Source organism: Schistocerca piceifrons, chromosome 5, assembly GCF_021461385.2.
Source record: "Schistocerca piceifrons isolate TAMUIC-IGC-003096 chromosome 5, iqSchPice1.1, whole genome shotgun sequence".
Lineage (NCBI taxonomy): Eukaryota > Metazoa > Arthropoda > Insecta > Orthoptera > Acrididae > Schistocerca > Schistocerca piceifrons.
This window is the reverse complement of record NC_060142.1, coordinates 152,228,756-152,254,544: the sequence shown is the minus strand read 5'-3', so window position 1 is coordinate 152,254,544 and position 25,789 is coordinate 152,228,756.

Below are 25,789 nucleotides of genomic sequence, written 5' to 3'. Positions count from 1 at the left end.
CGTAGGATATATTATAGGGTTTGGTAGACATCAGTTGTGTCTTACATTGGTTTTATATAGCTAGTGTCTACCTAAATTTACATTATGTCCTACGGAGTGTTATCCTATAATCCGTTTTTCATATTTCTTAAATTCACGACGTTACGGTTCGATGCTATAGTATTATATTAAATGACTGCGCAATTGCTAATGAGGACAACCATCAGCTGTAGAATGGAATGGCGACAACGAAAATTCGTGAGGTACCGGGATTCGAAACCGGATTTCCCGCATATCGGCAACGGTCACCTTACCATTTGGCTATCCGTGCACGACTCACAACCCGCCCCAATCTTTCACAAGTCGTCAACCAAGGTCTACTGCCTGTACTCGTACATCCATTATGAATATTGCCATACAAGTGAGACATTGTACTTGAGAGTCGCTTGCCCGATATCTGCAGATAAATACGATATTGCAGTGCCCATGTTATTCTGATTACGATAAAAAGTTCCTTTGGACATGCATGCATGCGTATTTCTCCGCCGACACCGGGCAAGTAGTAAAATGTCTCAGCTGTACGAGAATATACAGAATGGATGTACGAGTACAGGTTGATTATACGTGGAAGTTTAGGTCTGGTAGGCAGTCGTGCAGGAATAGCTAAATTCTAAGGCGACCGCTCGCCATAAACGGGAAATGCGGGTTCGAATCCAGGTACCTCACAAATTTTCGTTGTCGTCATTCCATTCTACAGCTCCATTTTCGCAGTTGCGAATACAGTTAATGAAGCTTATTCCAGTGATTCAACGTGAAAACTGCAGAAAAATGCACAAAACTCCCCCTCTGCTGATCGAGGCTGAGCCACTTTCCGTGTCTAGATTCGTCCACTCGTCGGAAATATCACAACTGAAAAGACAACTGGGAAGCAGCGACCTAAGTGGCACAATGCTCAGTCCCGCCCGGTTCTCCAGATTCAGTTTTCCCCAAATTCGCTTTAGGCAAATGCTGGGATGGTTCCTTTAAAAAGGTACGGCCGATTTCCTTTGCCATCCTTCCCCCAATCCGAGCTAGTACACCGTCACTATCGACCTTGTCGTCGACGGGACGTTAAATCCTAAACTTCCATCCTTTATCTTACAACTTGGAAATGTTGCTCCGTTCTTCCTGCAACATGGGTATGGTCACTTGTACGATTTTTGTCGAAGTAATTTAGAACTAGTCAATTTACAGGCTACACATACAGGATTTATTTGCGAGTAAGGCTACATGCTAGTCATTCACAAATTACTAAATAGCACACTACTCTAAATTTAAGAATTAATATATTAGAGTTTCATACTACTCATGCAGCTAACAGTTTAATCTGTTTTTTTTAGACACACGTGCTAAGTTTTTAATTAAAAATTCGTATACCATATAGAATAAATTGTTCGGAAGAAATGATTTTAGGCTAGGTTCAAAATTTGTTTTCTGCCTATTAGACATTTTTGTTTTGGGCAACTGATCAAAGGTTTTCGCGCATGCATAGTGAATTCTTTTCTGAACCCCAGACAGATTTAGGAATGAGTAATAATGGCCACTGTTTCTTTTAGTAACTGTGGATATCATTATTCTTCTCACATGATGTACTGTTCACGATCAGATTCATTAGCGATTATACCTTTTCCGAACGAGCGATTAAAATGTTTAAATCTCTGTGGAAGCATTTTTGAGGTGATTAAGGTGAACGCAACATACTGTTCTCACTGATCACTTTCGTACAGTCAAGAATCTCCTTCGAAGTAACTAACGACGGCAGAAAATTATGCCAAGGACGATTTTTTCTGCTGTGGAGTAGTAATAGCGCCAATAATCAATTATTGGTACTATTACTAAAAGCACGAATTGTACTAGAATAATCACTGAAAGGTAGTGTAGCTAAAATATTAAATAGCTGAACATCGATGATCACGCTCGACCGTGATAACTAATATTCTTTGTTTACGAAAAAACACGTACCGATATACTATTATAATCCAACAGGTGACCAGAGCAACCTTTTATGCGCAAAAAATAGGTTACGTCGTTGATCCGTATTAACCATAACTTCCAAACAACTTGAAAATTACTTGTTCTTCGAAATCCACCATGCAATAAGACTGTACATTTTATTGCTACACTCTAATGAAACTATTCTAATTTCATTTATACAAAGCGACTGTCGTGCCAACCAAAGCAGAAATACATCCATACCAGTTTTCTTTCTGATAAGAAGAAACGTAAAATGGCGAGAGCACCTACAGTGTACGATTTCTCTTGTATTTGGATAAATGAAAGAGATGTTACGGTCTCATTGTCCTGTCCAGTGCGAGGTATTTTAAATGCTTGAACAGCAATAACAGTTCTGCATAATTATGCGTAAAAATAAAGTGTATCGATAAAAAGGTACACCACCTATTGAGTCTCGCCTCGCAGTTAACACATTTCTGTCCTCTCTCTCTCTCTCTCTCTCTCTCTCTCTCTCTCTCTTTCTCATTTGCTTCTCTATCACTGGGCATTATCGTCAAGAGGCATTTACGTAATGGTGACCTGATCCCGTGTTCCTTCTAATTGGAATGTGTTACTCAGCCTCTAATGACATCGATTCCATCAGAATTATATTCATTAGGATAGCTAATTCTCACTTTCGCATTTCCCGTTCGAGTCATACAATGGCACCCACACTCTCTCCAGTCCGTCGTAGGTTTTGAATGGGGCGTCGAAGATGATGATGATGTGCAATTGCAAGACTATAGCCATGGATTCAGATATTAGGGTCATTCAAAAAGAAATGAGCCGATGTCTGTGAAATGAAAACTGCTGAAAGGATCGTAATGTCATTGCCTACAGACGAAGGTGTGGTCCTTATAAAAGCGCTGAAGCCCTAACTCGCCCCTAGAGGGACACGGGTGCACATCCATGTGACGACAGTCTGAGCACGGGTACATGTCTACCGCCCACAGCACTCATTAGCGCTGGCCACAGAAAAATGGAGGCTTCGAAAGAAAAGGAAAGGAGTGTACCCCCTCTTCCTTACGCGGAAGGAGAGCGAGGAACGGATGTTCATCGAAGAGTGGCGCAAATGTACGAACATTACTGTATGCCCATTCCGAGGTTCAAGACACGGCACAAGCGATTCAGGGAAAGACAGATCTTACTGGCTGATACACAGGATCTGGAACGCTACATCGCATTACTGATGCCATGTCCAGTAGATGGATGTTCTCGCTACTGAAGACCAGTGACTTACTGTTGCCCTAGAAGTCTGGATAGCCGGCCGCTGTGGCCGAGCGGTTCTAGGAGCTTCAGTCCGGAACCGCGCGACTGCTACGGTCGCAGGTTCGAATCCTGCCTCGGGCATGGATGTGTGTGATGTCCTTACGTTAGTTAGATTTAAGTAGTTGTTGGAGATTACTACACGAATGGTTTAAATGGCTCTGAGCATTATGGGACTTAACTTCTGAGGTCATCAGTCCCCTAGAACTTAGAACTACTTAAACCTAACTAACCTAAGGACACCACACACATCCATGCCCGAGGCAGGATTCGAACCTGCGACCGTAGCAGTCGCGCGGTTCCGGACTGAGCGCCTAGAACCGCTAGACCACCGTGGCCCAGCTACTACACGAATGTTGCTCAGTATATATTGATATAATCTTGTTCTTATTCGACTACTAATTGTACGTGAGATGAATGAATAAAAAAACTGAGAAAAATATTTAAAATTGTTTTCGGTGAAATTCCTGTAAATTGTCTCGATTCATAATCAATAGCAAGCGCCAGTTTTCGGAAAAGTGATACTTTATGCATGGTTTACGGCGAAATTATTGCTAAAGAGCGAAATGTTCACCAATGTTAACGACATTTCTTTCCCGAATGAAATTCGTACGAAGATGTGTCGCTGTGGCAAACCTGCCTTCACGCATTGCTTTTGGTGTTCAAATATCTACATCTACATCTACATGGATGCTCTGCAAATCACATTTAAGTGCCTGGCAGACGTTTCATCGAACCACCTTCACAATTCTCTATTATTCCAATCTCGTATAGCGTACGGAAAGAATGAACACCTATATGTTTCTGTACGAGCTCTGATTTCCCTTATTTTATCGTGGTGATCGTTCGGCCCTATGTAGGTCCGTGTCAACAAAATATTTTCGCATTCGGAGGAGAAAGTTGGTGATTGGAATTTCGTGAGAAGATTCCGTCTCAACGAAAAACGCCTTTCTTTTAATGATTTCCAGCCCAAATCCTGTATGATTTCTGTGACACTCTCTCCCACATTTCGCGATAATACAAAACGTGCTTCCTTTCTTTGAACTTTTTCTATGTACTCCGTCAGTCCTACCTGGTAAGGATCCCACACCGTGCAGCAGTATTCTAAAAGAGGATGGACAAGCGCAGTGTAGGCAGTCTCCTTAGCAGGTCTGTTACATTTTCTAAGTGTCCTGCCAATAAAACGCAGCATATCTGGGATTACTTGCAATGTGCTGTTCAGAAGAGATCTTCACCCATTTGTACTCTTACCGATTTATGGACAGCCCTGCAGGATTCATGGTGTCAGTTCCCTCTAGCACTACTTTAGTCATTAGTCGAATCCATGCCACGTCGTATTGCGGCACCTCTGGCCGTATGGCACAGCTTATAAAAACACTTTGCAAGTGCTGGCGTTTGCTTTGTTATGCTATGTTGTATAGCATCAGCGCTGACAGTGTCCAGGTCAGCTCTTCTCATCCGCTCGCGCTTTCCTCTGAAAGGTGGCCGTCAACTCCTTTGGGGAAGGGGGGGTGGGGTTATGCTCGGTCCGACCACCAAGTCACTGGCCTGGGCCACTCTGCCCAGTCTGGCTCATCACGTACCTAACTAAACTACAGAGGAAATCTCATGCAAAACCTTCACCAGGATTATTGGACTTAACGTCCCGCCGACATCGAGGTTACTAGAGCTCGAATGAGGTCAAGGTTGGGGGAGGGAATCGACCGTGCCCTTCCAAAGGCACGCCTGGAGCGATTTAGGGAATTCATGGAAAACCTTGATCTGGATGGCTTGACATGGATTTGAATCGTCGTCCTGCCAATGCGAGTCCAGTGTGCTAACGTCTGCTCCATCTTGCTCGGTGCCAGAAATGTGAAGGAATTAGCAGAGAACTAGATGTATTACTCCTGGGAATAACTGACGTTACCAATCACAAGCATTACCTGTTTTATTAACTGGCAGAATGGATTTCAGGTAGTAATGATTTTAAATCAGTTATGAACAACTCATGAGACATGTCAGTCTGGCAATAGACTGATGCATATCAGTTGACACAGTTCTTCACTTCTGACCTATTCCATTTTAACACAATTGTTTGGTAGGGTTTTGATTCATTAATATTTTAATATGTAATAGGAAAAACCATTCTCTTTGTAAAGCTCCCTGTCTGAAGACGACACAAACGTAGAAAACGGGTTATAGGCCTAAAAGTTGGTTTCAGTTGTCAGTGACAACAAAGATGTCTTGCAATAACTGGCAGACGCTGATACCCCGCCATCATATTCACAATTTAAACAAAGGAAAAGTTAATCTCTAAGTACGAATGTATTAGCATGAAAGGACTGCATATGAGATGCATCCTCTGCCTCAGAGTCTGCATACGATACAATGTAACGCTCCAGCTACATACTTAGAGCCGTGAGTGGCTCGTCTTCCATCCATCATGTATTTTACACCCTGTTTTTACGTACTTCCACCTCACTACGTTAATTTAAATTACTACTGTAGCTGAATTGCTGATCTGCCTGACCGTGACCGGCGCTAGCAGTGGGTATACATATATCCCCTCTTGTACTATCTTTGCTTCACAGCTATTACTACCCGGTCGTTGTCTGTCGAGAGCTAGTTCGTTGGGAGTTCGGGTTGCGAGTTCTGGGGTGCCAGTCGGTTGGAACGTGTCTGGAGCGCAGTCTGGACCTGCCAGTCGGGGAGTTGCAATGCGGCAGTAGTGCAGTCGGGTTGGAGCAGCAGTGAACTCTGCGTCGACGTGGCTCGCCCGACCATTGCCGCCACGCATCACTTGAGCCGGGCCACGGTCTTGGTGGATCGTCGGTCGGTCGTCCTACCGGACGACGCGTTTTGGCTCGCCGCTCGTTCATGAGTCGGCTGTGTGTGCGTTCAGACTCCTGATTTGTCTTCGTGTGTGCTTAGTTACTGTTGGGTATCGTCCAGGTCTTCAAATGGCTCTGAGCACTATGGGACTCAACTGCTGTGGTCATAAGTCCCCTAGAACTTAGAACTACTTAAACCTAACTAACCTAAGGACATCACACACATCCATGCCCGAGGCAGGATTCGAACCTGCGACCGTAGCGGTCGTGCGGTTCCAGACTGTAGCGCCTTGAACCGCTCGGCCACTCCGGCCGGCGTCCAGGTCTTCGTGCAAGTGTTTGTCAAGTTGTGTGTGTAGTTGGCGTTATTTACTTTGAAAAGTTATTTTAAATGTTGTCGGCGTACTGCCTCTGAGAGGTCGGTCGTCTCATCAGGCGACGTGTAACTGGTTCTCCGAGCGCTTCTGGGTCCCTTCAGTTACCATCTTCTGGAACTTGGGTCGGTCCTTTCCTGGTGCAAGGATGTCGTTTAGCCAGTGGGCGTGTTCCCTCTGCATAGTTGGGTCCGAGCCAGTATTTCCGCCGTCGTGTGTCTGGAAGTGAGTGGGAGACGCACCAGCAGTGCAGTCGCGACGGAGCAGCAGTCGCAGGCAGTCGGTCGGTTGTTGCGGACGAGGGAAGTTATCTCCGCGCATTGCAGTCGCTGGGTCCGCTGCCGATCCCTGCGCAGTGTCGGAGCGTGTGTGGAGTTGTCCGAACGCTACGAGCTTCGTAGTTCACCGACCCAGGACGTCAAAGTTGAGTGGTGTTTTAAGTACCCAAGCCTCGTCCATTCATGTTGTGGTTCGTTTCGGTGGTTCGCTGTTCGGGAGGTTTTCCTGTGAGGAACACAGTACATATTTGATTGTGGATAATTACGTTCGTAACATTTTGTGTTTGATGTCTCATGTACCGATTGGTAGCAAGCAAGTCGTTGTATCGATCGGTCCGTGGCTGTGCCGTGGTTGGGTTCCGACGGATCAAGTGTAGTTGGGCTCACCACCTGTCTCGCCTAAGTGAACGAGGGCAGACCGACCTCCCTGGAGGCTTCTGAGTGCCACCGGTGTTTAATTATATGCTTTCAGCTACTTAAAATTTAAGTGTTGTGGTTATATTTCTCTTTTCTTAAAATTTTTGCAGAATTAATTCTAAAATTTGTCTTTCAAGCTTAAACATTGCAGCTTTCTGCCTTTAAAATATTATGGTAATATGTTTTAAAATTTTGAAACTTAATTGTGACCTTCAGCCTTTGGTATTGCATCTTGCATATGTTTGTTGTATCTACTTTGCTGTGATATTTTTTTAAAATTATTTTATTGCTGTCTTAATGGGATTTTTATCTTGTTGATTTGTTACGATTTCTTGTTTGGAGGTCTTCAGCCGTGAAAGAGTTGCATTCGGTAAAGGTCCGGCTATGTGTCGCTTTGGTTGTAAAAGTGTTATTAAATTACAATTAGAAGATGAAACTGACCCCAACCTACTTGCCCCTTTCCAGAATCCTAATTACCTGTTCTGCCCAGCGGGTTTAGCGGGCGTATCATACTTCTTTTTATTTCCCAGTAAAATATTAATTTCGAATATAAATGCGCAAAAATGTTAATTCCAAATTGTCCCTAAGTGATGAGAGAAGGGCGGAAGCCGCGGAATATGCTATTCATTAATGAAATGTGGAAAATTTTAAGACAATTCTCATTTACTGTTCTGTGTCAGTTGCACATTTTAATTAGATAATCTAACTAGAAAATGTAACACTGAGACGGAACAATAAATCAGAATTATCTTAATTATCTAAACAGTTGCTGAATCTCTGAAAAAATTATTATATATAGTTGTCAAGGAAATTTCGAGCAGTCAGCCAACTTGCGGGTTCCGAGGACTGCAGTATCCGATGACTAAGGTGACAGCTGAGGGGGGCGGAATAATAAACTAAGAGGCGGCAGCCACAATCTGTCACAGTCGACCAAAAAAAAAAAAAAAAAGAAAGACCAGTTGAACTATGAAATAGTCAATCTTAATACTGTATCCATTTTTGACTGACAAATTTGTATTTGCGCCAAGGCCTTATCGCAGTGGTAACGCCGGTTCCCGTCACATCACCAAAGCTAAAGCGCTGTCGGGCTTGGCTAGTACTTCGACAGGTCAGCTGTTGGCAACCGGTATGCACTCAGCCCTTGTGGGGCCAATTGAGAAGCTACTGAACTGCCAAGTTCGCTCCGGTGAAGAAAACTGACAACGGCCGGGAGAGCGGTGTGCTGATGACATGCCGCTCCATATCTGTTTCCAGTGACGCCTGTCGACAGAAGATGACACGGCGGTTGGTCGGTACTATTGGGCCTTCCCAGGTCTGTTCGGATGGGATTTTAGTTTTATTTATATTTGCGCCAAGCTAGGACTACTGCAACTGAAATACATTTAAACGACTGTCAGGTAATTATTATTAGGAAGCGTATTTCCTGTATTATTGTTTTCAGAATCCAATTAAATTTTTGGTTTTGTGCTCAGTAGTTTATTTGACAGAGTGAACATGTACGACAGTGTGTAATTTTATTTTCAACCAATGGGCAGAGCATGTAATTTTTATTAATTACTGCGTGAAACAGAGACAATTGTTTATTCTTAGTTTTATCCACAGAACAACAATAAATGAGGAATGGATTAAACATGTAGGTCTACTTGTCATCCAAAATTTGTGCAGTTATATTTCAGGAAACGTGAACCATTAACCACTGACGTCTTAAAAGAAGCGTGTATGCTCCAGCACAAAACATAAAGATTAAGAAAAAAGTGTTACTAAAAAAAGGAGATGGGGTTAAAAGCAGTAAATAGAAAACAAAAATTATTTCCTCCTCCACAATATTAAGATTAAGAGAAAAGTATCACAAATAGGAAATGGGGGTAAAAACTGCGAAAGGGAAACTAAAATTAATTATTCCTTTTTTTATTTCTTAAGCACACGTTTAAATTTACCTCAGAGCTGTAAAATACCTTTAAATTGTTTGTTCAACTTCGTCTTACCTACATAAACTCTTTTATCACAGATGGTGCGTTTCCAATCTCAGGCACACTTGTAAATCAAAAACGGTACACATTTCCTTAATACATTAATATACAGAAAAACAGGACAGCTTGAAGAATTAGAGATAGCACATTCATATTCGCAGGACATGTACATTCGTATGTACTGCAGAAATAATTAGCATTTGAATCATGTCGGCCCGCTGGTTAAAGGTCAACATTGATATCGCGGCGCAACGCCACCTACCCGTAAAATGTACCTACGGCTGTCGTTGTCACTATAAGCCGAAGGTAATAGATCAGTGTAGCTTGAAGTACGGAAAACTACAGAAAAGCACGAACGCCTGCCACAGCATAGGTACTTGGTAATTCACTAACACCATTTTCATCTGAGGTACTTATCGTATAAGGAACTATATAAGGAACATTTAACATATGTTTTGGCTATGCCTAGTTTTATTCATAAAATGTTTTTTGGAAAAACGATCCTGACAAATAAAAACTATCATGGTTTACATCACGTGACAACTCACACTTTCCACTTCAGAAGCAGCTCTTGAAGTTTTCTGAGAAACCTGTAGAAATGATTGTTATAAACTTACCTTGTATACAGATCAGCATCTCGGAAATTTAGAGGAGCATTTCAAAATTAATTTCATGTGTTGAATATTCTAAAGAAACACGCAATCCTTGATTCCATCCACTACAGCAACTTTTAACGACAAATCAGACTTATTTAAATAAACTAAAGGAGGCCACGCAGCTGAATTCTTAGTAGAAGGTAATATATTTCATTTATACGTTATTAAAATGCTGTAACTTAATATCCTATCTCAGTATTTATTGTGGACTTGTTCTGAACAGGAATTATCTCCAGTCACACGGTAAAAGTTATGAAATTTAAAGTATAAAGTTTTATTTTGATAAATTAGTATTTCCAGGGGATTTTTATTTTAGGCCCCTTATAGGGCGGCGAACCAGAGAAAAACTATATAAAACTTGAACTTTAGAGATATGGTTGCAATGTGAATTGATTTTTTTTTTTAGAAAAAGAAGCCGCCACAACAACTGGTTTCAGATAGCGACAAGCATTCTGCGACTTTTAAAATCTGTTAATTCGGCAAGTGTGAGATGCGTGTATTGCAACAACTGTAAGAAAGGAAGAAAGGAGATGTGTTGGTGTATGGTTGTGCAAAGGAGGGTATTGGTAGTAAGAGCGATGAAAAGTATATAAAGCATATCTCAACAAAAAAAAAACGAATAAGACAAACCAAAAAATAAAAACGAAATTATGTCGATGAGTTGCTGTTGCATTAGATGTCCAGTTGAAGTAAGGATGGAGAGAAGAATTGAAGACTGGGTTTGGGCGTTCTGTCGAGAACAACGTCATTAGAAACTAAACAAGGCATCGTACAAGGCAAAAATTGAAAAGAAAATCGGCCCTATCCTTTGCAAACGAGCCGTTCCTGCATCCGTCTTGGTCGATTCACATGAATAATAGGAAACTATAAATCTTGATGACTGGACCTATATTTGAACTCTGCTTGCCTCGAATTCGGACCCATTGCCGTAACCACTCCACCCTTTTTTCTTTTATTACTCCTTGTAGCCAAACGCTGCGCTTGCCATTAATACCTCCTTTGGCTAGTTCAGATCGCTGCACGTATCCCTTCAATAACTTTCACCCGATTTCACAAGACTATACAGGTGTTCGGAAATTCCTGTTACGAACTTCTAAGACTTGTAGAGGGGAGTAAGTATATATTACTATGAATTGGAATTCATTCTAGAAACGTCATGCAACGACGCTACATAGCGTCTACATCTACATCCACATAGATATTCCCCAAGACACCGTACGGTGCGTGGCGGAGGGTACCCTGTACCACTATGAGTCATTTCCCCTCCTTTTCCACCCACAAACAAAGCTAGGGCAGAACGACTGTCTGTACGCCTCCGTATGAGACCTAATTTCTCGTATCTTATCTTATCTTCGTGACCGTGCATCCGAACGTTGAGCGTCGAGCGTGCCGAGTTTCTGACGTCATAGCGTGGAATAGCAATCTCGGGAGTCTCTCCGAACGTGCAGAGCAATATCTAGCATGTCAGATATTCTGAGCGTGCGTCTGAGCGTTGACCAATCAAATGGCCTAACGCCAACTACGTCACACGCACGCTATCCGAAGCCCACGAGAATGACAGGCCGCGGCGCGTACGTCACGAAGGTAGTCCTGAACTCACTCGCTCAGCTCAGCAGACAAAATGCGTTTCTAAACCTGTTAATGTGGTGTCACCGCCAGACACCACACTTGCTAGGTGGTAGCCTTTTAAATCGGCCGCGGTCCGCTAGTATACGACGGACCCGCGTGTCGCCACTGTCAGTAATTGCAGACCGAGCGCCGCCACACGGCAGGTCTAGAGAGACTCACTAGCACTCGCCCCAGTTGTACAGCCGACTTTGCTAGGAAAGGTTCACTGAGAATTACGCTCTCATTTGCCGAGACGATAGTTAGCATAGCCTTCAGCTAAGTCAATTGCTACGACCTAGCAAGGCGCCATTTATCCTTTGCTATGTATCTAATGAAGCATGTACAGTAACAAGACCAATGTTCACCAATTGTGGATTAAAGTTAAGTATTCCAGCAGCTACGTACTTTTCTTTATAGCATTCATTACGTATCCTGTTTCAGACCTCACGCCAGCCTGCGTGAGTTTAAGCGCGTGCCTTTCGGTTACCCGTCACTGTGGACTGGCTGTCTTGTCAGTCCACAACAATTAACTCGCAGCTGGGCGTGTAAGTACTAACGAGAATTGCATCTTCTGCTGGAATCTGCTATTATGAAGTCTTACTGATTAACTGTAGTACAGCAAAATTTAATTTAAGATCAATACTCGATATAAATGGTATAAAGGCGTGTTTACAGCAGTAGCCTCTTGTGCTTAACAGTACTCATTACATGCTGGAAGTGGTGCCTTATGCAACTGATAATCATTTTAGCATGATTTTATTTTACTGTACGCCAGTATAGCCGTAACAAATTATAAGTAGGCCCATGGACTTCTCATCATTATAGGACTAATGACAGTAAGATTCCACAATAGCGGGTTCCAGTAGAAGATTCAGTTTTCGTTTGTACGGACACGCCTAGTTAGGAGTCAACAGGTGTAGAAACGTAGTTTGTCTGCCGATTTGAGCGAGCGAGCGAGCGCAGGACTACCTTCATGACGTACGCGCCGCGGCCTGTCTTTCTCGTAGGCTTCACACGCCAACTCCCCCAGCACAGAGCTGTGAGGCGCCATATTGGCATTCAGTTCAAGCCTATATGTATATATGCCGTTTCTAAGCACCAGCAAATTGAGAATCACTCGAAAACCCGTTGTTAACTGTGTGATTCGTTGCAATAAAATAATGAGGAACATCATATTCCTGGCAAAAGAATTCTTGTAGCGTGCGTATTACGAGAGTATGCCATTTGAAGGCAGCGACACACTGAGGATCCACCAAAATCGCATTATTCTTGGTAGAATTTGTTATAATTAAATATCAATTAGTAACATAGCTACGATTAAAGCTTTTAGCAAGTGGGACCATATTAGGATTGGCCGTTTCCCATTCGTTGTTTGTTTAGCGTAGTGAGTAGCGTGAGTGATTCACACCAAAATGCGTGAAATGGCGATAGTTCGTGTCTCGCCACGTATAATTGTCTAAATATCTATTTCCTTAACATTCGCGTTTTTAATAGGTTCTGATGCTTTGTTATTAGTTTAATGTAAGTATTTGATGTTACGTTAATATAAGTTCACATTTTTTTGAGTAGGGCGTTTGTTCGATTGGATTAATCTACAGAACAGCTTGCGCTACTTGCATGAAGATATTTTGTTCCTTTTTCTTTTAAGATTCATAAGACATATATTGTAAAGATTCTGCTACTGGGTAGGATCAGTGATCAAGTATGAATGACCTAATGGGTTTATTAAAATGTGGGAATGATAAAATAATGTTTATCTTATGTGGAGAACTATTGCAAATTTGTGTCGCTCTGTTTGTAATGGAACTTTTATAAGCCTGTTCCTTATTGATTGGACATGGTACACTTTACTTTACAACATGTGCATGGATATTTAAGTTTTTATTTGTGTATATTACGTACAGAACAACGTGACTAAGATGAGGACAATGGAGGAAATGTGCGTTTTAATAGAGCTAATGTGGGAATTTTACACGCGCCCGGTTCGTAAACAGTGCGATTTACGAACTAGAAACATCCCACAACTACCGCTGGAGTGCGTTGCGATCGCATATAGCACGTTGGGACCCATGTACTGCATGCACAAGTCGCATCGTTTCTGAACGTTCAGCAGGACGTTGAACTCAGCATGCTCAACGTTGACGTTCGACAGCGGTCCGTGTGCTGACGGCTTTACGCGAAGTGTATGGTGGTGGCAAGTTCCTATGGGACCAAACTACTGAGGTCATACCACGTTGTGGCCCACGTACCGTAAGCACAAGTCGCATCGGTTCTGAGCGTTCAGCAGCACGTTGAACTAAGCATGCTCAACGCTGACGTTCGACTGCACGGTCCGTGTGCCGACGGCTTATGCGAAGTTTATGGTAGTGGTAAGTTCCTATGGGACCAAACTGCTGAGGTCATCGATCCCTAGGCTTACACACTACTTAATCTAACTTACGCCAAGGACAACACACACACCCATGCCCGAGAGAGGACTCGAACCTCCGGCGGGGGAGCCGCGCGAACCGTGGCAAGGTTCCCGAGACCACGCGGCTACCCTGTGCGGCTCGCAATGTATATAGGCGGCAGCACAATCGTTCGGCAGTCAGATTCAAATGCCGGTTCTCTAAATTTTCTCAGTAGTGTTTCTCGCAAGGAACGTAGCCTTCCCTCCAGGGATTCCTATTTGAGATCCCGAAGCATAGCCGCAACGCCTGTTGCTCTAACCTTCTAACCTATTGGTAACAAATTTAGCGGCCGACACTGAATTGCTTCGGTGTCTTACTTCAATCCGACCTGGTACAGGTCCAAGACACTCGAGCAGTACTCAAGAATAGTTAGAACCAGCGTCCTATGTGCGGTCTCCTTTACAGTTGAACCACTCTTTCCTAAAATTCTTCTTATAAATTGAAGTTCCCTACCACAGCTGTCACATGTTCGTTCCATTTCATATCGCTTTGCAACGTTACGCGCAGATATTTAAACGATTTGACTATGTCAAGCAGGACGCTGCAAATGCTGTATCCGAATTTTACAGATTTCTTCTTCCTACTCATGCTCATTATCTTACATTTTTCCAGAGCTAGCTGCCAATCACCACACCAACTAGACATTTTGCTATGTCGTCTTGTAATTTCCTACAGTCACTCAACTTCGACGCCTTACCGTACACCACAGCATCATCAGCAAACAACCGCAGATTGTTGCCCATTCTGTCCGCCAAATACGGCGCCAGCATCTGTAAATATATGTATATACAGGGTGATTCCGTGATGGTGTTACAGACTTTCAAGGATCGTAGAGAAGGATAAGTGCATCAATTCTGACGAACCCGTCAGAAGTTATAAACGAAAATCGTTCTGATATCTCTGACATTGGAATATATGTACCGGCACTGGTAAGACTGTAAGGTATCCAAGTTCCAGAGATGATACTATGAACGAAAAACAAAACAAAAAAAATAATGCCAGGTAAGCATGGACTCTAAAATGCATATGTTAAGAGCTAAGAGCACTTGTTCAATAGAAGAGATGTGTTTGTAGCAGCGAAGATGAACAAGTGCTCTTACCTCCTCAGGTATTTACTTTAGAACCCACGTTTACTAGACATTTTTTCCTTGTTTTGATCCATACGACAACCTCTAGAAGTTCCCTACCCTACAATCTTATCAACAACAGCTGCACCCACACTTATCCCACTGCCAGAGTTGTCAAAACTCCCTTCTAACTTTCGACTCATTCGTTTCCGGTACAATGACCCTTACCTCAAACTGATACATTTATCTTTTTCCATCACCCTCGAAAGTTTTTAACATCATCGCAGAATTACCATATACGTACAAACATTTACACGCGCCGGCGTCTAGAATTCTGACGCTCTGTAGCGTAGTTGGATGACGTTTCCGGACATGGGTTGCTATTCAAAATATTATGTAATCACTTCTTTCTACAAGCCCCAGATTTGAAACAGGAATTTCCAAACACCCTGTTTTTACTACATGAGTGAATACAGAATCGTGGAATGGATTATCTGTTACGATACAGCCTTACCTTTGATTCCACAACATATTCCACTACGTTTATCGCTTTGTTAAAAATAAAACTTGTTTGATAATTTTCTTATTCAATAGTCACACCTGTCTTGTGTCCTCAGTATTCTTTCAAATACTGTTAATTATTCTCTCAGTATTTCTATAGGACTGGCTCACTGTGTTGTGTGGGCTCTACGCCTCACGCTATCCTTTTGGCCGATTGCACCACATTGCTTCACGTCATTTGCCGACTATTGCAATAGGGTACTCTCAGTTACGATTAATCGGTGTAACCACTGTGAGCAATCTCTCTGCTTGTTCGCTGCAGTGATATTTCACATTTGAGGGTTAGTTTGTTTTTCGACCAATTGAAATCACGTAGTTGGCCTGGTTTGAAGTAGTATTCACCATTGTGTGTTCTGTTCCGCGTTCTGCTGGATGCTATCTGTGAAGCCGTATTTGGAGAGAATACTTCCTGGTCTGATACCTATCTGTGTTGTTGTGGAGATTCTACAAATGGGAAAATAGTGGAGTGATGCTGTTTCAGTTACTTGCCGTGATTGGGTTTAGTTGAAGTGGTTAGGTTATTTGACATTGATTGGTCGCTGTTACTCCATGAGCAGGAAGCGTCCGTGTAGTAAAATGAAAATTTGTAGATTGCTCATATTTGATCGAAAGGAAGCTAATCATAGCGCATTACGTTGCCGATACACTTCCTCATGTTGTAAACTCAAAATCCACAACCTCTCGTGAATTGTGAAATAACTGCTATTTTGTTCAAAATCGTCACTGGGAACATATGGCTGGTTCAAATGGCTCAGAGCACTATGGGACTTAACTTCTGAGGTCATCAGTCCCCTAGAACTTAGAACTACTTAAACCTAACTAACCTAAGGACATCACACACATCCATGCCCGAGGCAGGATTCGAACCTACGACTGTAGCGGTTCCAGACTGTAGCGCCTAGATCCGCTAGTCCACCCCGGCCGGCTGGGAACGTATGTTTCTATCAATTGTAGTGAGTCTGACTCCCGTATGTGTGTTTAGTAACAATATATACCATTATCGGTCTACCCCTCCAGGAAATATTTGAATCCAAACCCAGTCAGTCATTGTTACAAATCGTGCCACGATCCACGTCCACCATTGTGTCGAACATCGTGCTCCCGCTTAACGAATCTTCAATGTCGTGGTGTACTGGAAATCAAATACTGAGTTCCGATTCCTCAAGACATTAGTAACATACGGCTTTTCCTTGCATGCCACAAGCTTCCAGGTCCAGACAAGGTAGGTTGACTGATGCCGTTTCCACGATTGGTGTTTGTTACATATCGCGCGCATTGGTCTTGCACATTACTAAGACGCTACATAAAGAAGCTACTCAAGATTTATACGATCATTCAGGTGGTTGCAGGTTCTTTATATTCAAGGTCAATGCTTCCGAAACCGAGGAGACACCCTCACTGAACAACTGGACGCTTTAAGCAGAAAACTAACACTTATTTAATTTGGTCCACATCATTACAAACCAGTGTACTCTGTCTAATATTCAGATATTAGCTACGCAAGCCCATTTTCTTAGTTGCGCGATTCAATGAAAGTACAATGTGAGTGGCTATTTCCATTACGCTTTACGAGTCAGATAGCGTTTCCAAATCGAGTAGTAAAGGGGTACAGCAATTAGGTACAAATAACGTTCACTGCAAATCCAGATTTCGGTAACAGTGTGGCCATCTTCAGTGTAGTAAATGCAAGCTGAAACATTAAAATCACTTATAGAAGTTGGTCAAAAACAGTCTGAAATACCTGTGAGGATGCTGCACGGTAGGTTGTGCTGAGAAAAAATTCTTAAGAGAGAGGAAAGAAAAAGACGTTGCGACGTTTCCGAGTTAATTAGCACTGAAGTTAGCCGCACAACGGCCTGATTGGCTAACGTCAGATGCTTATTAACTTGGAAACGGCACAATGTATCGAATTTTTTACTTACCAATTAGTATCCTGCCACAATCTTATAAGGTTTTCAGACTATTTCCGATAAGTCCGTATATACACTCATGCTCATAAATTAAGGACAATGCTGATACATGGTGACACAACGTGTTGGTTAGCGGTCTGCGGGTTTAAATCGCCTCGGGGTATGACCGTGCGGTGCATTTGACCTGCGGTCGTCGCACGGGGCGCTGGCGTCAATCAAATCAAAAATGGTTCAAATGGCTCTGAGCACTATGGGACTTAACATCTGTGGTCATCAGCCCCCTACAACTTAGAACTACTTAAACCTAACTAACCTAAGGACATCACAAACATCCATGCCCGAGGCAGGATTCGAACCTGCGACCGTAGTGGTCGCGCAGTTCCAGACGGAAACGCCTAGAACCGCTCGGCCACTTCGGCCGGCGGCAGCAGTCCACATACGCAGAGGTGTGTTGGGGCATGTCAGAGTACTGTGCAGCGAGTAAGTGTGCAGACGTTTTCAGACGTGCTATTGGTGACTGTGTGTTGAAAATGGCTCAAAAGACCCATCTTGATGTTCTGAGGGGTAGAATACTAGGGTTATTGGAGGCTGGTCAAACACAGCAGGTCGTAGCACGGGCCCTCCGTGTGTCACAAACTGTGATCTCACGATTGTGGCAACGATTCCAGCAGACGTGTCCTTGAGCTACAGTACGGGACGTCCACAGTGTACAACATCACAAGAACACCGATATCTCACCATCAGTGTCTGCAGACGGCCTCGGACTACTGCAGGTAACCTTGCTCGGGACCTTACCGCAGCCACTGGAACAGTTGTCTTCAGACACACAGTCTACAGACGACTGAACAGACACGGTTTATTCGCTCGGAGACCTGCAAGTTGCATTCCACTGGCCCCTGGTCACAGGAGAGCCCATAAAGCTTGGTGTCAAGAACACAGTACATGGTCATTGGAACAGTGGTCCCAAGTTATGTTCATGGACGAGTCCAGGTATAGCCTGAACAGTGATTCTCGCCGGGTTTTCATCTGGCGTGAACCAGGAAGCATATACCTGCCCCTTAATGTCCTTGAAAGGGACCTGTATGGAGGTCGTTGTTTGATGGTGTGGGATGAGATTATGATTAGTACACGTACACCCCTGCATGTCTTTGACAGAGGAACTGTAACAGGTCAGATGTATCGGGACGTCATTTTACACCAGTTTGTCCGCCTTTTCAGGGGTACAGTTGGTTACAACTTCCTCCTGATGGATGATAACGCACGGCCCCACCGAGCTGCCATCGTGGGGGAGTACCTTGAAACAGAAGACATTAGGCGAATGGAGTGGCCTGCCTGTTCTCCAGACCTAAACCCCATCGAGCGCGTCTGGGACGCTCTCGGTCGACGTATCGCTGCACGTCTTCCAACTCCTAGCACACTTCAGGAGCTCCGGTAGGCACTAGTGCAAGAATATACCCGAGCAGCTGCTCGACCACCTGATCCAGAGTATGCCAACCCGTTTTGCGGCCTGTGTACATGTGCATGGTGATCATATCCCATATTGATAACGGGGTACATGCGCAGGAAATAGTGGTGTTTTGTAACACATGTGCTTCGAAACGGTTTTCTCAACTTATCGCCAGTACCATGGACTTACAGATCTGTGTCGTGTGTGTTCCCTATGTGCCTATGGTATTAGCGCCAGTTTTGTGTGGTGCCACGTTGTGTAGCACCATATTCTTGAATATCCTTAATTTATGAGCATGAGTGTACATACAGCTCCATCTGGACTACTCATGTCCACGGCTGAGTTCACACGAACTTCGTCTTTGACATGAATAGTCCAGTTGGGACTATATGTATATACACTCCTGGAAATTGAAATAAGAACACCGTGAATTCATTGTCCCAGGAGGGGAAACTTTATTGACACATTCCTGGGGTCAGATACATCACATGATCACACTGACAGAACCACAGGCACATGGACACAGGCAACAGAGCATGCACAATGTCGGCACTAGTACAGTGTATATCCACCTTTCGCAGCAATGCAGGCTGCTATTCCCCCATGGAGACGATCGTAGAGATGCTGGATGTAGTCCTGTGGAACGGCTTGCCATGCCATTTCCATCTGGCGCCTCAGTTGGACCAGCGTTCGTGCTGGACGTGCAGACCGCGTGAGACGACGCTTCATCCAGTCCCAAACATGCTCAATGGGGGACAGATCCGGAGATCTTACTGGCCAGGGTAGTTGACTTACACCTTCTAGAGCACGTTGGGTGGCACGGGATACATGCGGACGTGCATTGTCCTGTTGGAACAACAAGTCCCTTGCCGGTCTAGGAATGGTAGAACGATGGGTTCGATGACGGTTTGGATGTACCGTGCACTATTCAGTGTCCCCTCGACGATCACCAGTGGTGTACGGCCAGTGTAGGAGATCGCTCCCCACATCATGATGCCTGTTGGCCCTGTGTGCCTCGGTCGTATGCAGTCCTGATTGTGGCGCTCACCTGCACGGCGCCAAACACGCATACGACCATCATTGGCACCAAGGCAGAAGCGACTCTCATCGCTGAAGACGACACGTCTCCATTCGTCCCTCCATTCACGCCTGTCGCGACACCACTGGAGGCGGGCTGCACGATGTTGGGGCGTGAGCGGAAGACGGCCTAACGGTGTGCGGGACCGTAGCCCAGCTTCATGGAGACGGTTGCGAATGGTCCTCGCCGATACCCCAGGAGCAGCAGTGTCCCTAATTTGCTGGGAAGTGGCGGTGCGGTCCCCTACGGTACTGCGTAGGATCCTACGGTCTTGGCGTGCATCCGTGCGTCGCTGCGGTCCGGTCCCAGGTCGACGGGCACGTGCACCTTCCGCCGACCACTGGCGACAACATCGATGTACTGTGGAGACCTCACGCCCCACGTGTTGAGCAATTCGGCGGTACGTCCACCCGGCCTCCCGCATGCCCACTATACGCCCTCGCTCAAAGTCCGTCAACTGCACATACGGTTCACGTCCACGCTGTCGCGGCATGCTACCAGTGTTAAAGACTGCGATGGAGCTCCGTATGCCACGGCAAACTGGCTGACACTGACGGCGGCGGTGCACAAATGCTGCGCAGCTAGCGCCATTCGACGGCCAACACCGCGGTTCCTGGTTTGTCCGCTGTGCCGTGCGTGTGATCATTGCTTGCACAGCCCTCTCGCAGTGTCCGGAGCAAGTATGGTGGGTCTGACGCACCGGTGTCAATGTGTTCTTTTTTCCATTTCCAGGAGTGTATGAGTAGTTTTACTGTTTCATCTTATATTTGCTGCACTGAAGATGGCCAAACAGTGACCGAAATCTGAATTTGCAAGAAACATTATTTCTGATTGATTTCTTTACCCTTCACTATGTCAAATAAGTACGTTCGCTGGGCACAGCTGTTTCCAAACCGTTTTGTGGGGCATAAGAATTATACTTTTTGCATAACTTGGAGGTTTCAGAGCTTAACTGTCACTGTCTGGGAGAAGTTATTCCTTCTTATCACAACATACGTACTTCGAGAACTGTTTGGATTTCACATTGCGTTACGACATCAGAAGTGCCCTGATCTCACGGTATCTAATTTTTGGCGGTCGTTTGTGAAAGACTCCATCTGCTTCCCTTCCCTTCCCCACCCCTTCCTTCCCTTCCAATAACTCTGGACTGTGAACATAGCAAAAGCAGGTAATGCTACAACTCCAGACATACCCGCAGAAGCGCGGAAGGACATTGGCCTCAGTATGAATGTTAGTCGTGCACCCGGTGGTTGGGCACTTTGGGCATTCGTGAAAGGTAAATGACAACCGTGATCGTAAAGTTTTTCTGTGCATGGATGTAAAAGATGTTGTTGTTGTGGTCTTCAGTCCTGACACTGGTTTGATGCAGCTCTCCATGCTACTCTATCCTGTGCAAGCTTCTTCATCTCCCAGTACCTACTGCAAACTACATCCTTCTGAATCTGCTTGGTGTATTCATCTCTTGGTCTCCCTCTACGATTTTTACCCTCCACGCTGCCCTCCAACACTAAATTGGTGATCCCTTGACGCGTCAGAATGTGTCCTACCAACCGATCCCTTCTTTTAGTCAAGTTGTGCCACAAACTCCTCTTCTCCCCAATTCTGTTCAATACCTCCTCATTAGTTATGTGACCTGCCCATCTAATCTTCAGCATTCTTCTGTAGCACCACATTTCGAAAGCTTCTATTCTCTTCTTGTCTAAACTATTTATCGTCCATGTTTCACTTCCATACATGGCTACATCCCATAAAATACTTTCAGAAACGACTTCCTGACACTTAAATCAATACTCGATGTTAACAAATGTCTCTTCTTCAGAAACGCTTTTCTTGGCATTGCCAACATTTTATATCCTCCCTACTTCGACCATCATCAGTTGCTCCCCAAATAGCAAAACTCCTTTACTACTTTAAGTGTCTCATTTCCTAATCTAATTCCCTCAGCATCACCCGACTTAATTCGACTACATTCCATTATCCTCATTTTGCTTTTGTTGATGTTCATCTTATATCCTCCCTTCACGACACTATCCATTCCATTCAACTGCTCTTCCAAGTCCTTTTCTGTCTCTGACAGAATTACAATGTCATCGGCGAACCTCAAAGTTTCTATTTCTTCTCCATGGATTTTAATTCCTACTCCGAATTTTTCTTTTGTTTCTTTCACTGCTTGTTCAATATACAGACTGAATAACGTTGGGGAGAGGCTACAACCCTGTCTCACTCCCTTCCCAACCACTGCTTCCCTTTCATGTCCCTCGATTCTTATAACTGCCATCTGGTTTCTGTACAAATTGTAAATACCCTTTCGCTCCCTGCATTTTACCCCTGCCACCTTCAGAATTTAAAAGAGAGTATTCCAGTCAACATTGTCAAAAGCTTTCTCTATGTCTACAAATGCTAGAAACGTAGGTTTGCGTTTGCTTAATGTAGCTTCTAAGTTAAGTCGTAGGATCAGTATTGCCTCACGTGTTCCAATATTTTTACGGAATCCAAACTGATCTTCCCCGAGGTCGGGTTCTACTAGTTTTCCATTCGTCTGTAAAGAATTCGCGTTAGTATTTTGCAGCAGTGACTTATTAAACTGATAGTTCGGTAGTTTTCACATCTGACAACACCTGCTTTCTTCGGGATTGGAATTATTACATTCTTCTTGAAGTCTGATGTAAAAGATATACCCTTGTAAAATCGGATACTTCTTTTGAAAAAAGCTGTGTAGTCCTATGCGTCAGTTAAAATTACTTGTCTTCATTCTTATAGAAGATGTAATCTTCCGCAATTAGATGAGTCTTATTCAAAGACGCTGTATTTTTATTCGCAGAACGTCGTCTTTCTTCTTCGTAAAAGGATGTCAGACAATTTCTTTTCCTAAGAAGAGCAAAAAGAATTCATCTTTGAAAACTAATTAATAATTTTTTTACATCTTCCAGTCTACTTGGTATGTAAACGTTGTTTTATAAACTAAGACTCTTATTCAAAACAAAGTATTCATGGAAAAAATCAGTAAAAATATATCCTCATTTTGATGTCAAAGCTGTGTGTAGGTATTTCTAGAACGTGTTCCTGTACTTGTCTCCCAGCTGTCGCTTCTGCACCCGCGGGACCTCGCCCTGCCTATCGGGGCGACTGTGACACTGCGGCGGCACGGAAATAGACTCGCACAGTGTTGGCGGGACAGAAAGGACATCCTGCTCATTGATTTCCTGCCCAGGGGGAGCCGGTGAACTCTGACCGTTACTGTCTGAAACGCAGCGGAAATTGCAACGGGCCACTCAGAACACGAGGTGCGGAAACTTTTTGCAGATATTGGGCTGATTCACGACAGCAGAGGCCCAAGTGCGACACTCTGTACTACACAGTTAGTATAGGCCCGTGATTTGGGGTATGTGACAATGACCCTGTAGTTCTCACACTCAATTCTATCTTTTATGGCAATGAAAGACATTTTCACTACCTGTTAGAATCTCTTGAAAACATAGTTCAGCATTTCTGCTTTTACTTTGCTACCCTCAGTTTCAGTTCCTGTGTCATCAGTGTGCATCCGGGCACTAACTTCGGTGCCACTGACAGCATTTATATATACTTACATGGATATGGTCTCTGTTCTTTCTGACGTCCGAAAGAACAGACACCACATCCATATAAGAATATACACTACTGGCCATTAAAATTGCTACACCAACCAGAAATTTAGATGATAAACGGATATTAATTCGACAAATATATTATACTAGAACTGAAGCAATTTGGGTGCATAGATCCTGAGAAATCAGTACCCAGAACAACCACCTCTGGCCGTAATAACGGTCTTGATACGCCTGGGCACTTAGTCAAACAGAGCTTGGATGGCGTGTACAGGTACAACTGCCCATGCAGCTCCAACACGATACCACAGTTCATCAAGAGTAGTGACAGGCGTATTGTGACGAGCCATTTACTCGGCCACCATAGAGCGGACGTTTTCAATTGGTGAGAGACCTGGAGAATGTGCCAGGGCAGCAGTCGAATATTTTCAGTATCCAGAAAGACCCGTACAGGACCTGCAACATGCAGTAGTGCATAATCCTGCTGAAATGTAGGGTTTCGCAGGGATCGAAAGAATGGTAGAGCCACGGGTCGTAACACATCTGGTGACCGAGACGTGTAACCAATGCCACCCCGTACCATCACGCTGGGTGATACGCCAGTATGGCGATGACGAATGCACGCTTCCAATGTGCGTGCACCGCGATGTCGCCAAACATGGATGCGACCATCATGATGCTGTAAACAGAACCTGGTTTCATCCGGAAAAATGACGTATTGCCAGTCGTGCACCCAGGTTCGTCGTCGAGTACACCACCGCAGGCGCTCCTGTCTGTGATGCAGCGTCAAGGGTAACCGCAGCCATGGTCTCCGAGATGATAGTCCATGCTGCTGCAAATGTTGTCGAACTGTTCGTGCTGATGGTTGTTATCTTGCAAACCACCCCATCTGTTGACTCAGGGCCGGCCGAAGTGGCCGTGCGGTTAAAGGCGCTGCAGTCTGGAACCGCAAGGCCGCTACGGTCGCAGGTTCGAATCCTGCCTCGGGCATGGATGTTTGTGATGTCCTTAGGTTAGTTAGGTTTAAGTAGTTCTAAGTTCTAGGGGACTAATGACCTCAGCAGTTGAGTCCCATAGTGCTCAGAGCCATTTGAACCATTTTGTTGACTCAGGGATCGAGACATGGCTGCACGATGCGCTACAGCCATGCGGAAAATATGCTAGTGATACGAGGCCGTTGGGATCCAGCACGGCGTTCCTTATTACCCTCCTGAATCCACTGGTTCCATATTCTGCTAACAGTCACTGGATCTCGACCAACGCGAGCAGCAACGTCGCGATAAGATAAACCGCAATCGCCATAGGCTACAATCCGACCTTTATCAAAGTCGGAAACGCGATGGTACGCATTTCTCCTCCTTACACGAGGCATCACAACAACGTTTCGCCAGGCAACGCCGGCCAACTGCTGTTTGTGTATGAGAAATCGGTTGGAAACTTTTCTCATGTCAGCACGTTGTAGGTGTCGCCACCGGCGCCAACCTTGTGTGAATGCTCTGAAAAGCTAATCATTTGCATATCACAGCATCTTTTTCCTGTCAGTTAAATTTCGCGTCTGTAGCACGTCATCTTCGTAGTGTAGCAATTTTAATGGCCGGTAGTGTAGTTCTGGCAATAACGGCCTATGACTTTCCTCTTCTGTGCGGATGCATACATATTACCTGAACTCTTACGGGACTTGGTAAGAATGTCTTCGCACCGTGGATCTTCACCATGAATACCGCCTTGATACCCTCAAGGAAGTATTCAAAAAACACGCCACACGACTGTACAGGAAATCGAGACACCGGAACAATCCTTTCATCCTCACTCTGGGAAACTACGATCACAACCACAGGTGGAAGCACAAGCGGGCAAAGACACTGCCAGCTAGGGCATAGCCACCTATGGTAAACTAACATACGCAAACAAGCGACAAACGCCGGCAAGCCCCAGCACATCAGCATCACTGACTGGTAACTACCAGCTGCTATTAGAGCCGACCAACAGGCCACAGCAGGGACACCGACGAGCTCGCCCACAGACGCACAAACAATCCGCAAACATTCCCACACACTGTGCTTCCGGTATATGACCTATCGGACACCAGATCGATAATAAATCTAACTGTTGCAGGTTGCTGGCGCTGAACGAGGACTCTGCACCAGCACCCAGCGCCAGCCGCCGAGCAGCACAACCGCACAACGTCAAGGTATCGACATGCATGATACCCACTACTAACAAAGCCTATCCTTGCACGACTTGTCGCAGGCAGCAAGACAACCGCTACTGCTCTTACCACCCGACCTAACTATCGCAGAGGT